Source organism: Physeter macrocephalus, chromosome 2 (genome assembly GCF_002837175.3).
Source record: "Physeter macrocephalus isolate SW-GA chromosome 2, ASM283717v5, whole genome shotgun sequence".
Taxonomy (NCBI): Eukaryota; Metazoa; Chordata; class Mammalia; order Artiodactyla; family Physeteridae; genus Physeter; species Physeter macrocephalus.
Window position 1 is genome coordinate 92068358 of NC_041215.1, and position 14158 is coordinate 92082515.

A 14158-nucleotide genomic window follows, 5' to 3' on the forward strand; every position below is an offset into this window, starting at 1 on the left:
ATAATTGAAATATCTTTTGAATGTGACCTGTTTGTAAATTGGAAAATATATGCTAGTTGTAATTTTCAGTGTATCTGATTATTCATGTTGCATACTACAATGTTTTTAATAAAAATACTTTATTTTTTAGAGCAGTTTTAGGTTTACAGAAATTGAGTAGATTGAACAGATTTCCATATACTCCATTTTTTCCCCTGCTCATAGTTTCCTCTATTACTAATATCTTGCATTAGCATGATACATTTGTTAAAATTAACCAATACTGACACATTATTATTAACTAAAATCTATAGTTTATATTAGGGTTCACTCTTTGTGTTATACACTTCTATGGGTTTTGACAAATTGATAATGTCACATGTCCACAATTACAGCATTATACAAAATAGTTTCACTGCCCTAAAAATTCTGTGTTCTACCTATGCATCTCTCTTCTCTTCAAGCTTCTGGTAGCCAGTGATCTTTTTACTGTCTCTTTAGTTTTGCCTTTTCCAAAATGTCATGTAGTTAGAATCATATATTATGTAGCCTTTTCAGACTGGTTTTCTTAGCTCCAGACATAGGTTATAGCAATAGGCATAAAGTTCCTCCATATTTTCAAGGCTTGATAGCTCATTTCTTTATGTAGCTGAACAATATTACATTGTCTGATAGTACCACAGTTTGTTTATCCATTCACTTGTTGACAGACATCTTAGTTGCTTCAAGTTTTTGACCATTATGAATAAAGCTGCTATAAAAACACATGTGCAGGTTTTTGTATGGACATAGTTTTCAACTCAGTTGGGTAAATACCTAGGAGTGCAATTCCTCGATCCTATGGAAAGACTCTGCTTAGCTTTGTATGAGATTGCCAAACTGTCTTCCAAAGTGGTTATACCATTTTGGATTTCCCCCAGCAATGAACAAGTGTTCCTGTTGCTCTATAGTCTCGCCATTATTTGGTATTGTCAGTTTTGGGGATTTTAGCCATTCTAATAAGTGTGTAGTGGTAATCTCATTATTGTTTTAATTTGTAATTCTCTAATGACATATGATGTTGAGCATCTTTTTATATGCTAATCTGCCACTTGTAAATCTTTGGAGATGTTTCTGTTCATATCTTTTGCCTTTTTAAATTGTTTTGTTTGCTTTCCTATCATTGAATTTTGAGTTCTTCAGATATTTTGTACACAAATCCTTTATTAGATATGTATTTTGCAAGTACTTTTTCCCAGTCTGTGGCTTGTGTTTTCGTTTTCTTGCAGTATCTTTTTCAGAGAAGTTTCATTTTTAATTTTAATGAAGTCCAATTTACCAATTTTTTTTCTTTTATGGATTATTATTTTAGTATTGTATCTAAAAGCTCATCACCAAATTCAACATCACCTAGATTTCTTTGTATGTTTTCTTCTAGAATTTTTTATAGTTTTGCAGTTTACATTTAGGTCTATGATCCATTTTGAGTTAATTTTTGTGAAAAGCATGTCAGTGTTTAGATTAACTAATTTATTTTTGCATGTGATATCCAGTTTTTCCACCACATTCTCATTGGCAAAATCTAGCCTATAACTGCTGGTAAACATTATGGGAAATGTGGTTTCCAGACTTCCAACTCTTATAATAAAGGAGAAAGTATGGATGGTGACTACTGTCACACAGTTTATTTTTCTTAAAAATGTTCAAAAAATACTCCCCAAATTATCAAATATAAGTTAGGATTATTTGATGATAAAGAACACAGAGGTAGGTATTTAAAATTAGCTTTGAACCATCTCTTCACCATTCTGTCTTTTTCTTTCTCTATTATCCTCCATCTTCTTACTACCCTCATTCTTAACTCTCCCACACCCTGCTAGTTCCTGTCCTGTTTCCTCAGTCCTGTCAAAATTTTCAGGGTATCTGGTGTTAGAGGATACTGAGCCATTTTAAGTGTAAAAGCCAAAACCAAGCTTGAAGCATGGTGTTATGGAGAGTAAGGGTCAATGTGGCAGGGCCCTGGCCTAGGATAGGTGCCAGTCCCAGGATTTCACTCACTGATGTATTTTTCCATAAATGAATCCTGGACAAGCTGAAAGGAGATCCAGTTCATTGTCACTGGCTACTTGAATGGAGTTCAAGCTAGAGTTCTGGTCAGAGGGTGGAGCTCAGGGTACCCTGCAGGAGCAGGAGACACAGATCAACTGGGAACAGATTACATGGGGCTACCAAGACCACTGCATGGAATTATCATCTTGGTGATCTTTATACTCTGGACCCAATAGTCCTGTCTCTCCTACTCTATATGCCAATGCTTATATTTATATCAGTTTACAGTTTTACTTGATAATTTATAATATATTTATACCTTTACTTATTACAAATGTATTAGCTATTTGGTTTTACCGTTTTATGAACTCTGAAGAGAATTATATCAAATATGACATATTAATACTGATATCTTGGTATAGCCTGAAATAAATGATGACATTCATTCAATATTGCCACTTGGCTCATGTTGCAATTGCTAAACAAAACCAAGGCTCATCTGTAACCCTAAAATGTAAATACAATTGAGTAAAAAAAAAAAAAGAAAAAGAAAAAAAAGTTAGGAAAAATACACTAAATACACTAAATACACTACCCATGACTGAAGTTTGAAACAAATTCCTCAAAGCAAATTTCCCTGTAGTATGTGACATACACTCTGGAACAGAACTGAAAATATTTGGGATAATGAGAATAGAAAAGTGCGAGCAACTGGAGTTTGGAACTTCTCAGCTCTAATTTGCCCAAAAGAAGCAGGGTAAAAGACAGTGGATGAAAAATCACACAGATAAGATATATTTGCAATCAGCTAGTGGAGGAGAAAGAGATTCTGAACTGTACACTGCTATCTAGGTGCCAATCTCTTTTGTCTGGGAGAAATAAATGCAAAATTACTTATTTAAACACACAACTGCTCAAACATAATCATAAATTTAAATAAAATAAAACTGAGTGTATTAAGCATTACACTTTGGCACATAGAAAAAGACTGCAGCATGAACTTGAAGGAAGCATAAAGAAAGAATTATTAAAAAGAGAAGCTGAAAATAAGTGAAAAATATCGGGAATAATGAATAATTCAAGAAGTGATTCTTTGAAAAGCAGAAAAAAGTAGATAAAGATTTAACTAATCTAATTAAAACATAGCTGAACAGTATCGTATAATATCGCTTATAGGTGGAATCTAGATAAATGGTACAGGTGAACTTATTTGCAAAGCGGAAATAGAGTCACAGATGTAGAGAACAAACTTATGGTTACCAAGGAGAGAGGGGGTTGGGATGAGCTGGGAGACTGGGATTGGCATATATACACTACTATGTATAAAATAGATAACTAATGAGAACCTACTGCATAGCACAGGGAACTCTGCTCAATGCTCTCTGGTGACCTAAATGGGAAGGAAATGTAAAAAAGAGGGGATATATGTGTACGTATAACTGATTCACTTTACAGCAGAAACGAACACATTTTAAAGCAACTATATACCAATAAAAATTAAAAAAACAGACAAACAAACATAGCTGGGCAAGTGTTAAGGATAAATTACCAGCCTAGGAAATGAAAATAAACAGAAATTAAAAGAATAGTAAGACTTGTCATCTCTACCCTCTACAAATAAAACTGAGACCATAGTTAATAGTTACCATCTTTGTCTTGTTCAGTGTCTAATGGAGAAAACATTTAATAATTCATCATTATTATGATGGTCCCTGAAGGTTTTTAGTAGATAGTTTTTAGTTTAGTAAATAGTTTTAGTGGACTTTACCAAACTAAGAAGTTCCATTATATTCTCAGTTTGTTTGTTTCTTTAGTGAGTTGAATTTTATCAAATATTCACTTTGTATCAAATGAAATGATCCTATGGTTTTCTCTTTTACTCTGTTAGTGTGGTGAATCATGGTTACTGATGTTCAAATGCTGAACAAACCTTGCATTGGTGAGATAAACCCCACTTTTTATGAACTTATTTTTCTAACTTCTCTAAATTCAATTTGCTAACATTTTTTTCATTATTTGCACTATTTTAAAAGGCATATAGATCTGTGAATTTATTTTTGTTATATTGTTTTAAAGTTTGGTATCAGAATTTTACCGGACTTCTACAGAGTTTTAAAAATTTGGAGGTGAAGAGTTCACCATGAGTACATCTCACACTGGATTTTTCATTTTGGGAAGTTTTTAAATTACAGAATTAATTTACTTAACATATGCAAGACTAATCAGATTTTAAATTCCTTCTTTTGTCAATTTTTGAATATAATTTTGCTCATTTAGTTATGAATGAATGAAGCTTAGTAATGAATGAAGTTTATCTTTATTGTTTCTAGTTTAATTCCATTATGATCAGAGAATATAATTTATATGATTTCATTTCTTTGAAAATTTTTGAGGCTTTCTTTATGGGCCAGCATTGTGGTCTATTTTAGCAGCTGTTTGATATGTACTTGCAAAGGAAGAAAATTGCTTTGCTGTTATTAAGTGTTATATTCTATACATGTCAACTAGGTAAGGTAAAGTTGGTAAATCATAATGAGCAAATATTTATCCTTGCTAAGTTTTTGTCTGCTTATTCTGGCAATTACCGAAAGAAATGTGTTAAAATTTCCAACAACGATTACTATACATTTGTCTATTTCTTTGTTTTTAATTATATTAAAATTTGCTTTAAATATTTTGAAATATATGAAATTTAATCTCTAGTGCTATGTATTGCTTTAAAGAGCAACACTATGCAATGATCAACATAATTTATCCAGACCTTTGTTGCATTCATCTTCTGAGTTCTTTGCAAATACCAGCACATTTAATCTTTACAACAACCCTATGAGATAACTATTTTCAGTATTTCAGTTTTACAGATAAGTTAACTGATGTTCAGAACAACTTGCAAGTTCACATAAGTAGTGAGTGGCACTGATGTCATTTGAACCTAACCAGTCTAGATCCAAGTGATTTTAATGGGTATACTGGCTTAAATTTTCATGCCACATTTTTTGATAAAGACACTAAAATCAGATTCTGGCAAACTATTTTTGTTGTTATTAAGGGCCCAAAAGTAAATATTTTAGGCTTTTGTGGCACATGCAATCTTTTATTTCTTTTTAAACAACACTTAAAAAATATAAAAACATTCTTAGCTCACAGGCTATATGAAAATAAATCATTTGCCAGATATATCATGAACAACTTTTAATTGGAGGGAATAGACAAACTACCATCTACTCTCTCTCTCCTTTCTCTCTCTCTATATGTATATATATATGTGTATATACACACATATATATACATATATTTGAAATTTTAGAAAAATTAACTTATCATAGGAAAACACAAATAACCAAATTTAACCCTGGAAGAGAGAAATTCTAAATAGAACAATTTTTACTGAAGAAAAAAACATTAAAGAGCTACGTTCCTGAAAGGCAGCAGGCTCAAATATTTCATCAGTTAGCCCTGTCAAAACTTCTAAAACAGATAATCTGGTGCTATTTAAGCTACTTCAGGAATAAGACAAATAGATATATTTATTTCTGCTGATATTAAGAATCACCAAGATAAATTAAGTGTATAATAAAGATGTGTGACAGTGTTTACAGTATGCTCCCACTTGAGTTTCCAGAAAGGCATATTTATATACACTTGTAAGTACAAAAAATTTCTGGAATTTTACAAAAAATAATCTGTTCCTAGTGGTTGCCTTTGGGGAATGAACTTCAGAAGGAGACTTGCTTTTCACTTCATACCCTTTCATTTTCATACGAGGCAGTGTGCATTTTTTATCATGACACATTTAACTTTTTCAGTAACCACAGTGTTTTAAAATAAATGTTAGAATTCTGAAAAAACATAATGACAAGAAGTCAGCTGTCTTGGGAACTGCAATTCAGAATAAAAGACAGAAACCAAAAAACATGAAATAGCCAAGTAGAAAAGTTAACAATTCAATTCATCATTCAGACGTTTTCTCTTCATAATGCTACATCTAGACATTTTGAAACCCTTGACATTTGCATACTTTGATATCATGCAGTCTTAAAATCAGTAATGTTTTTAAACATTAAAAATGTATTATGATATATTTAATACCCTCAAAATGATGAAAGAATAATATCACAAGCACAAACTTTTATCAACACATCACAAAGTTTGAGTAGACCATCACCAATGTAACTGAAGTATCCCCAAATTTATACACTTATCCTACCACTCTCCTCATCAGATCTAGCCTCCATCCTGAAACTCACCCTTCCTTTTCTCCTTTTCTTTGTGATATATGTGTATGTATATAATACATATTTCTAAATAAATTATTGATTACTTCTACTTTGAAATGTACTAGAAGGTATTTGTTTTTATGTTACTTCAGCATTATTAACATTCAGTATTACTAGCTTGTGAGAGTCATTCATGGGAGTCGTTCAAGAGATACAAGTAGCGTTAATTAATTTGCTTTCACTGTCCAATAGTCCCTATTATACTCCTTTTCAAAACTGAATCATCTTTCTCTTGAAAATGGATATTTGTGTTATTTAAAGAGTTATTGCTATTAAAACAGTTCTGTTGTAAACATTTTTCAATATGCCTCGTTCATTTGTGCAAGAATTTCTCTAGCCAAAGCAATTTACAGTTGGGTTGCTGAGATGTTTTATCTTTATATATTTCATTAAGTCTAAGGTGCCATCTGTTGTAAGATATTATTTTATATACTAATATAAAAGGAAAAACACCAACTGCTGTGTTTTATAAGATGTATCCTGATTACAGAGATGATAAAATGTGAAGAAGTGTGCACCTTAAAATTAATGAAATATAATCTATAATGCCAGAGTGCTATATAAAGAAATAATATTTATGTGCATATTTGCAAGAAGTTTCTAAGAATATCTGTTGCTCTACATCCACATCAATATTTGGTATTATCAGATTGTATAATTTTTCCTGTCTTGTGAATATAAAATGGTATTCTGATTATAGCTTGCATTTCTTAATTAATAAGAACTTATTTTACAACTTATACAAATTATGTATAATTTCTAATTTATTCCTGATATTTTCTTTATTGACCATCCCAGAGAGTCTATTATTCTTTTCACAAAAGGATTAATTTAGGAGAATTAAATTTTTTTTTAATTTTATGAGTTTAAAATTATGTTATTTTGTTATTGCATTCTAACCATGCTTATGGGCAGAGAACAAATTCTGTGTAAAAACAATTCTCTGAATTTTGTTGAATCTTGTTTTATAGCTTATGCTTGATCAAATTTATATTACAAGTTTGAGTCAAATGAGTATTATCTAGATGTTAGTATTCTATACATGCCTGTTGATCAAGCATGTTGTGTTGTTCTAATCTTCTATAGTTTGAGAAATGTGAAAACATTTTCATACAATAATTGAAGGTTAGTTATCCTTCTTCAAGGTTAATTTGGTCAAATCACAAAATATTTTTGTAAATACAAAGTATTTTTGTAAATTCTTGCACAAATGAAGGAGGCATTGTAAGATTGGCTTTTAATAAATTTTTTATTATACAAGGTATAGTTAGTGTTTCCAAGTTTCATTGCTGTTGATATTTTTTTGGAAAAGTCAATAATTGCATTACATTTTCAAAATTTATAAAATGGCAAAATTGATCCTTTTTGGTGAAAAATATAGTTCATAGTTTATTTTTTCACGCGTTAGCTGTTTTATATAACATTTGTATTTAGTTTTAAATACTGGAGATTTATTGTTGTTTTAAATTGCAGTTATACTACTAAGGTTTTATCATGAACTATTTTAATCATAGATTGAATGGCTCTTCCTGAGAATTACCCACACAATCTCTTAATGAGGTGAATACTCAATTCAAACTTGAAAGGAGTCAAATTTGAGATATCTACAATTTTATGTCACTGTTCTGCCCAGAGCCCCAGAACATTTTACAAAGGACAAATATAGATCAGCAGAAGATTAAATGTAAAATTCAGTAGCTTAACAGCCTAAGAATTTTGAAGGTTATAACATATATCAACTAAACACAATACATGTCATTATAGAAACAAGAAAGCAGGCTGGATCATTGGTGCTAATTATATCTTTTAAAATCAGCTTTCAAAATAAATGGGTTAAATAGTGATAAATTCCTTCATCAGTTTGATATGTTCTTAATTTTGAAAAATGATATAAGAAAAATTGTTAAACTATAATATCAGGAAATTACCTCATCTGAAAACAGCATCTGATGATAAAAAATGAATAATATCGTGGACAGCCTGTATTGTGGTTTAAATGTGTGTTGTTACATAAATTATTTGTCACATATTTCCACTTTCTTGAACTCTTGGCCAATCTATCTTCATTAGTACATTGCAATGCTAAACAATCTATGAAATAAGTGTTCTATAATATATTATAAATATATTACATTTATAGTGTTGATTAACTTTCACAGTCTCCTAATTATTCTCCATGCCTTAACTGTTTTTTCTACTAGATACAATTTCCATTTTAAAGTACCCTATATAAGATGAATATTACTTTCATCCCCATTGCTTAAACAATTAAATCCAAACACTATTCTAGGATTAAAGATATACTAGAAATAACGTGTTAATACTTTCTGGTATGCCTGAGACATTCTAGGTTTATATCTGTTGTCCTGGCATAATTATTAGTAGTGTCCCTTTCACTCTTGAAAGTGTCCTGTTTCAGAATATACAGCATCCTATTCAAACCATATTCCAGACAACTTTCCCAGTGCTACCTTACATTAGAGTGTTTTGTGCATCTCATTCTCAACCCAAAGTAAATTGCTTAATGCTCCCTATGTATTTTTCCTTCTCTTTTCTCTACTTGTTCCTCTGTTTATACAGTTTTTTTGTGCTCTCTGATCTTCATCCTCAATTGTTTTTGTCTCTCCAACATTTAGCTTAGATATCACCTCTTTCACAGAAGCTTTCCTGATTCGCACTTGGAAGTAGTCTTTTCTTTCTCTAATTTGTATTTTATATTTAATTAATGGTATGATTTCCATTTTTACTTGAGGTTATTTAGTAAACATCTGATCTCCACTACTTGATTTGATGTTCCTTCAAGGTACAATCAGTGCCTTCTTGTTTTATCATTCATAGTGCCTTACATCTAGCACTGTTGGTGGGAATGTAAATTGATACAACCACTATGGAAAACAGTGTGGAGGTTCCTTAAAAAACTAAAAATAGAACTACCATATGACCTAGCAATCCCACTACTGGGCATATACCCTGAGAAAACCATAATTCAAAAAGGGTCATGTACCACAATGTTCATTGCAGCACTATTTATAATAGCCAGGACATGGGACCAACCTAAATTCCATCGACAGATGAATGGATAAAGAAGATGTGGCACATATATACAATGGAATATTACTCAGCCGTGAAAACAAATGAAACTGAGTTATTTGTAGTTAGGTGGTTGGAACTAGAGTCTGTCATACAGAGTGAAGTAAGTCAGAAAGAGAAAGACAAAAACTGTATGCTATCACATATATATGGAATCTAAAAAAAAAAAAAAAGGTACTGATGAACCTAGTTGCAGAGCAGGAATAAAGAGGTAGACGTAGAGAATGGACTTGAGGACATGGGGTGGGAAGGCGAAGCTGGGGAAAAGTGAGAGTAGCATCGACGTATATACATTACCGAATGTAAAATAGTTGGATGGTGGGAAGCAGCAGAATAGCACAGGGATATTGGCTTGGAGCTTTGCGGTGACCTAGAGGGGTGGGATAGGGAGGATGGGAGAAAGGCTCAAGAGGGAGGGGATATGGGGACATGTGTATGCACATAGCTGATTGACTTTGTTGTGCAACAGAAACTAGCACAGTATTGTGAAGCAATTATACTCCAGTAAAGATCTATTAAAAAAAAGTACATCCCAGTAAAGAGAGGATTGTAGTGGACGATTTTACAATATTTCTAAGGTTATAATGTTATGTATACAATGTTAGAGAAGAATTTACTGTTCTTTAGGTAAATGGAGCAAACCTTGCAATGAATTATGTTGTTTTTAAACATTTTATAAAATGTTGAAGACAAATAATTATCTTAATATTACTTTGTGTTGTCATTTTCTTTTTTTTTTTTTTTTTTTTTTTTTTTTTTTTTGGTACGCGGGCCTCTCACTGTCACAGGCTCCAGATGCGCAGGCTCAGCGGCCATGGCTCACAGGCCCAGCCGCTCCGCGGCATGTGGGATCTTCCCGGACTGGGGCACGAACCCGTGTCCCCTGCATCAGCAGGCGGATTCTCAACCACTGCGCCGCCAGGGAAGCCCTGTTGTCATTTTCTTATTTGCTACTCATAGGATATTACAAATAAAAATCTTTTAAAGGGTTATTGATTCATATCTCAAACACAAAGGTAGATATTCCAATTTCTAAAATTATGATATTTTACATATTACTAGCATTAGAAAATGCGTCCAGAGCTACTGAAAGGAGCTTCAGCCCTCACTTTGAAACCTACGGTCTGAGGGAATTCCAGCCAAACCCAGTCCTTGTAAGCTTAGCTTTTAAAGCCAGGTTTCTTCAAGCCTTGTGCTTTAAAAACTGCTCAAGATAGAGCCTCCACTATAGACCTGGGAATGTAGCAGTAAATTCACTGATTCTTAAAGTCAATGAATACTAGAAAAGTAAGAAATCAGATCTTTTGTATTCTAATTTGTTGTTTTTGTTGTTGTTTTTCTACTTCCAAAGTCTTTCTCACACTATAGAGTCTGAGGAAAGTTATATATAAAGTCAGAGAGAAATTAGTATTTTGTATTTAACCAAGCAAGCCCCCCAAATCAAGTGATTTGATAATAAAACTCCCTTGGCACTAGATTAATGAATCAGTAGCTACTAAAAAGATGCATTGTGATAAGATCCATAATGAGATTCAGAGTGAAAAAAGATGCAGTTTATTCAAATGGTTCAGCTGTCCCATCAGGGACAGTAGATAAAAAGGAATTACAAACCTTGGTTCTTGGACTGACTGTCATTTTGCCAAGCCAATTAGACCTCTTGATCTCTTTAAGATTGGCTTCTCTGTACTTTCAGCAGACTTGGACACAGGGAGAATATTAATGTGAATATTATTGTAACTAAAATGTGATCAAGTGATGGTGTAGAAATATGCTTACTTTACAAGAAACTTTTAACATAGCTGAATAATATAGATCTAAGTATTTTACAGGTTAAAAAATCATGGCCAGAGGTTTAAAAAGTTTCCATTTATTTTACATTTCTTATGCAATGAACTGATACTTTCTAAATCCCTTACAAATCACATTCTACACATATACTCTTTTATATATTCTAAACTCTTCTTATAACATGAAATTTCAACCCTGCATGTCCGTACAGGATTAGAGAAATAAAGGCTCTTGTCCAAAGACTTTGGGAGAAAGTATTAAATTTAACCAGTATTGTTCTGTTTTTAAAAACTGATTGTTAAAAAACATTTTTTTAAATAACAAAAATTAATTATGGGTGGTTCTTAAAAGGTGTTATTTATCATTCCAGATATAGTAATATATAGTCTGTTTATAGGTGTCTATAAAGATTCTTAGTATTCTTTTTGATTAGTTAGCTTCCTTTCTGCTTGAATGATACTATGTGTTCCTTACACAGGCTGTTGATCTTTCCACTGTAAGCCACAGTGATTTCTTTTACTCTGTTTTTTTCCAGCTTCTCTGTACAGCCTTCCTCTTTTCATCTACTTCTTCACCTCAGTCTTGCCTTTTTCTTTTTCTATACAAAACCATTCAGCTATTTGAAGTCCAGATCAATTTCTATTTATGGAGTCTTCACTGATGATTCAAAGTTAATTTAATTCAACAGTATGTGTTGTGCATAATATGTAATTTATTTCTTAATTATATTCAAATTAGAACTCCATTTTATACCATCTTGCACTGTGCTATAATTCTTCCTTATACATGTATGTCTTCTCTTTCGAATAAGATTATAAGTAATTAGAAGTTTGGAATTAAATTAACAGCAAACCACATATAGATAGATTTTTATATGCTTTTAATATTTACATATGTGCTTGCCATATTACAGAGGATTTGTTTTATGCCAGAGGTGGTTCTTTAAGACTCCGTTCTGTGCTTTGGATAAGTTTCTGAAATATACTTTTGTAGAAAATTTACTTAGCAGGTAACATCAGCAAAATGGTGGAGTAGGAGAGACCACCAATTGTCCTCATACACACACACAAAAATAATTAGATGGCTATCCAGTAAGAAAGTAGTTCTGGGATGATAGTTGAAAATCATTAAATTTAGTGACAAGTATTCTGAGGTCTTGTTCTTTGGGAATTGAGAATTTTCTTTTTCTCAGTTGAGACTTGTGCACAAAGACTCCATCTAACAACTACTTGTATTTCCTGTTAGTGACTGTGTAAGGTTAAGTCCTGCAAGTTTAAAAGTCACTGTTATTTCAGAGCATTTGCCCACAATATATGCCATCCTTGAAAACATATATAGCTAGGGAATGATCTAAATACTTTAACACTGTGACAAGCAAATAATATCAGTGAAATCACAACTTTGATATACTGGTCATATTTTTGAATATACATTAAATAAACATATAAATGAGCATAATCATGTTCATCCTTTTATCACCTATAATTAGTTTACTCTTATCTGCATTATAACAGCCATGAATGTTTGGTAATTTTATTTCTCTGATAGTTGAAGAAATATGATTTGCTCATTATATTCATTCAGTGTTTCACAGTGAGACATTCAAGCACTGTCCCAGTGATATGTAAGTTCAAATGTTAAGTGAGATACAGAATCAACAATAACAAGTAGGGCTTACAGACCCCTTAACTGAGACAGAAGAAAACAATTTTGCACTCTGTATCTTCTATTCCCTTAATGTCTTAGTTATTCAAGCTTGTGAAATGGCCTGCTGTGCAATGTGGTTTGAGGGCTTTGAGGACCTATAAATCCCCAAATATTTGTTTTCTAGATCCATATAATGCAGCTGTTCCAACCTGCATGGCCTGATAACCTCAGTGTTCTAATGAGCAGATAATGAAATACAAGAAAGTGCTTTGTATTATGGGATAGGAGTGAACATGGAAAGAGAGTTTGGAGAAGTAGAGGACATTTTTAAAACATGTAAAATCATGGAGAAGGATTCTCCTTGCAATATAGAATAGCTCGGAAACAAGATGAATACACCATTTACCCAGGTGTGAGGTGAGGAGACTAGAAGGGGAATTGGGAGAGCAGCTCAGATAAACTTTTCCTCAGGCTGAATGCAAATACTGTTCTAAGGAAACATTTCTTTCAGACATCTAGGATACTTATGGTATCTGGCTCAGTACCTTTAGGCTTAATGTTTTAGAAGGATTGACCAAACTAACAGTGATTGATTGAGGACAGAACATCCTAAGCACCACTGATGCAGTAGATGGGACAAAGCATTGTACTGTTTATTTCTAGAAGGTAAAAACTTTGTCTCTCTTCTCTCCTTGGGCAGGAATAACTTATGTTCTACACTGTATATACCTTGCATTTCAGTCAGGAGAAAAAGGGGGCATTGGTGCTCTACTACTACAGAGAGTTCTCATGGGAAAAGAAAAACATTGGCCCAGTGAATAAGAACAGCCAGATAAAATGATTAAAATCTATTGTATCACTCTCTGAGTCCACCCAGTTATGTCATGGGACAGGAAATTCATATGTATACAATGGAATTAGTATTCAATCTAAGAAACTTTTTTTTCTTGACTATTTTGAGTATATAAACAGTAGAGGTTCATTTGTGGGGTTTTTTTTTGCTATGCTTATCTGCATATGTACACAGAGATTACTGGAAAAAAGATATAATCTGATGTAAGCTATACTAGGTCAAAGTGTCATTAGAAATTTTGTTCCTTCCAAAATTATGTATGCAAACTTTTAGAAATTATATTGGCTATATCGTACTGGTCTTTGCTATATTAGTACTTTAAAGAAAGATTTTCATGGTGAACTATGGTATTCATAGTATTTTTCTTTCCTGGCTATATCAAGAGCTTTTGTTCTTTTCTATTAGGTGGAAAGAGCAAACAGACTATTTCTATTTCAGCTTATTTAGTTGTACGTGCAGACTTCCACATCATTTAGAAGAATTACATAATGGGAGT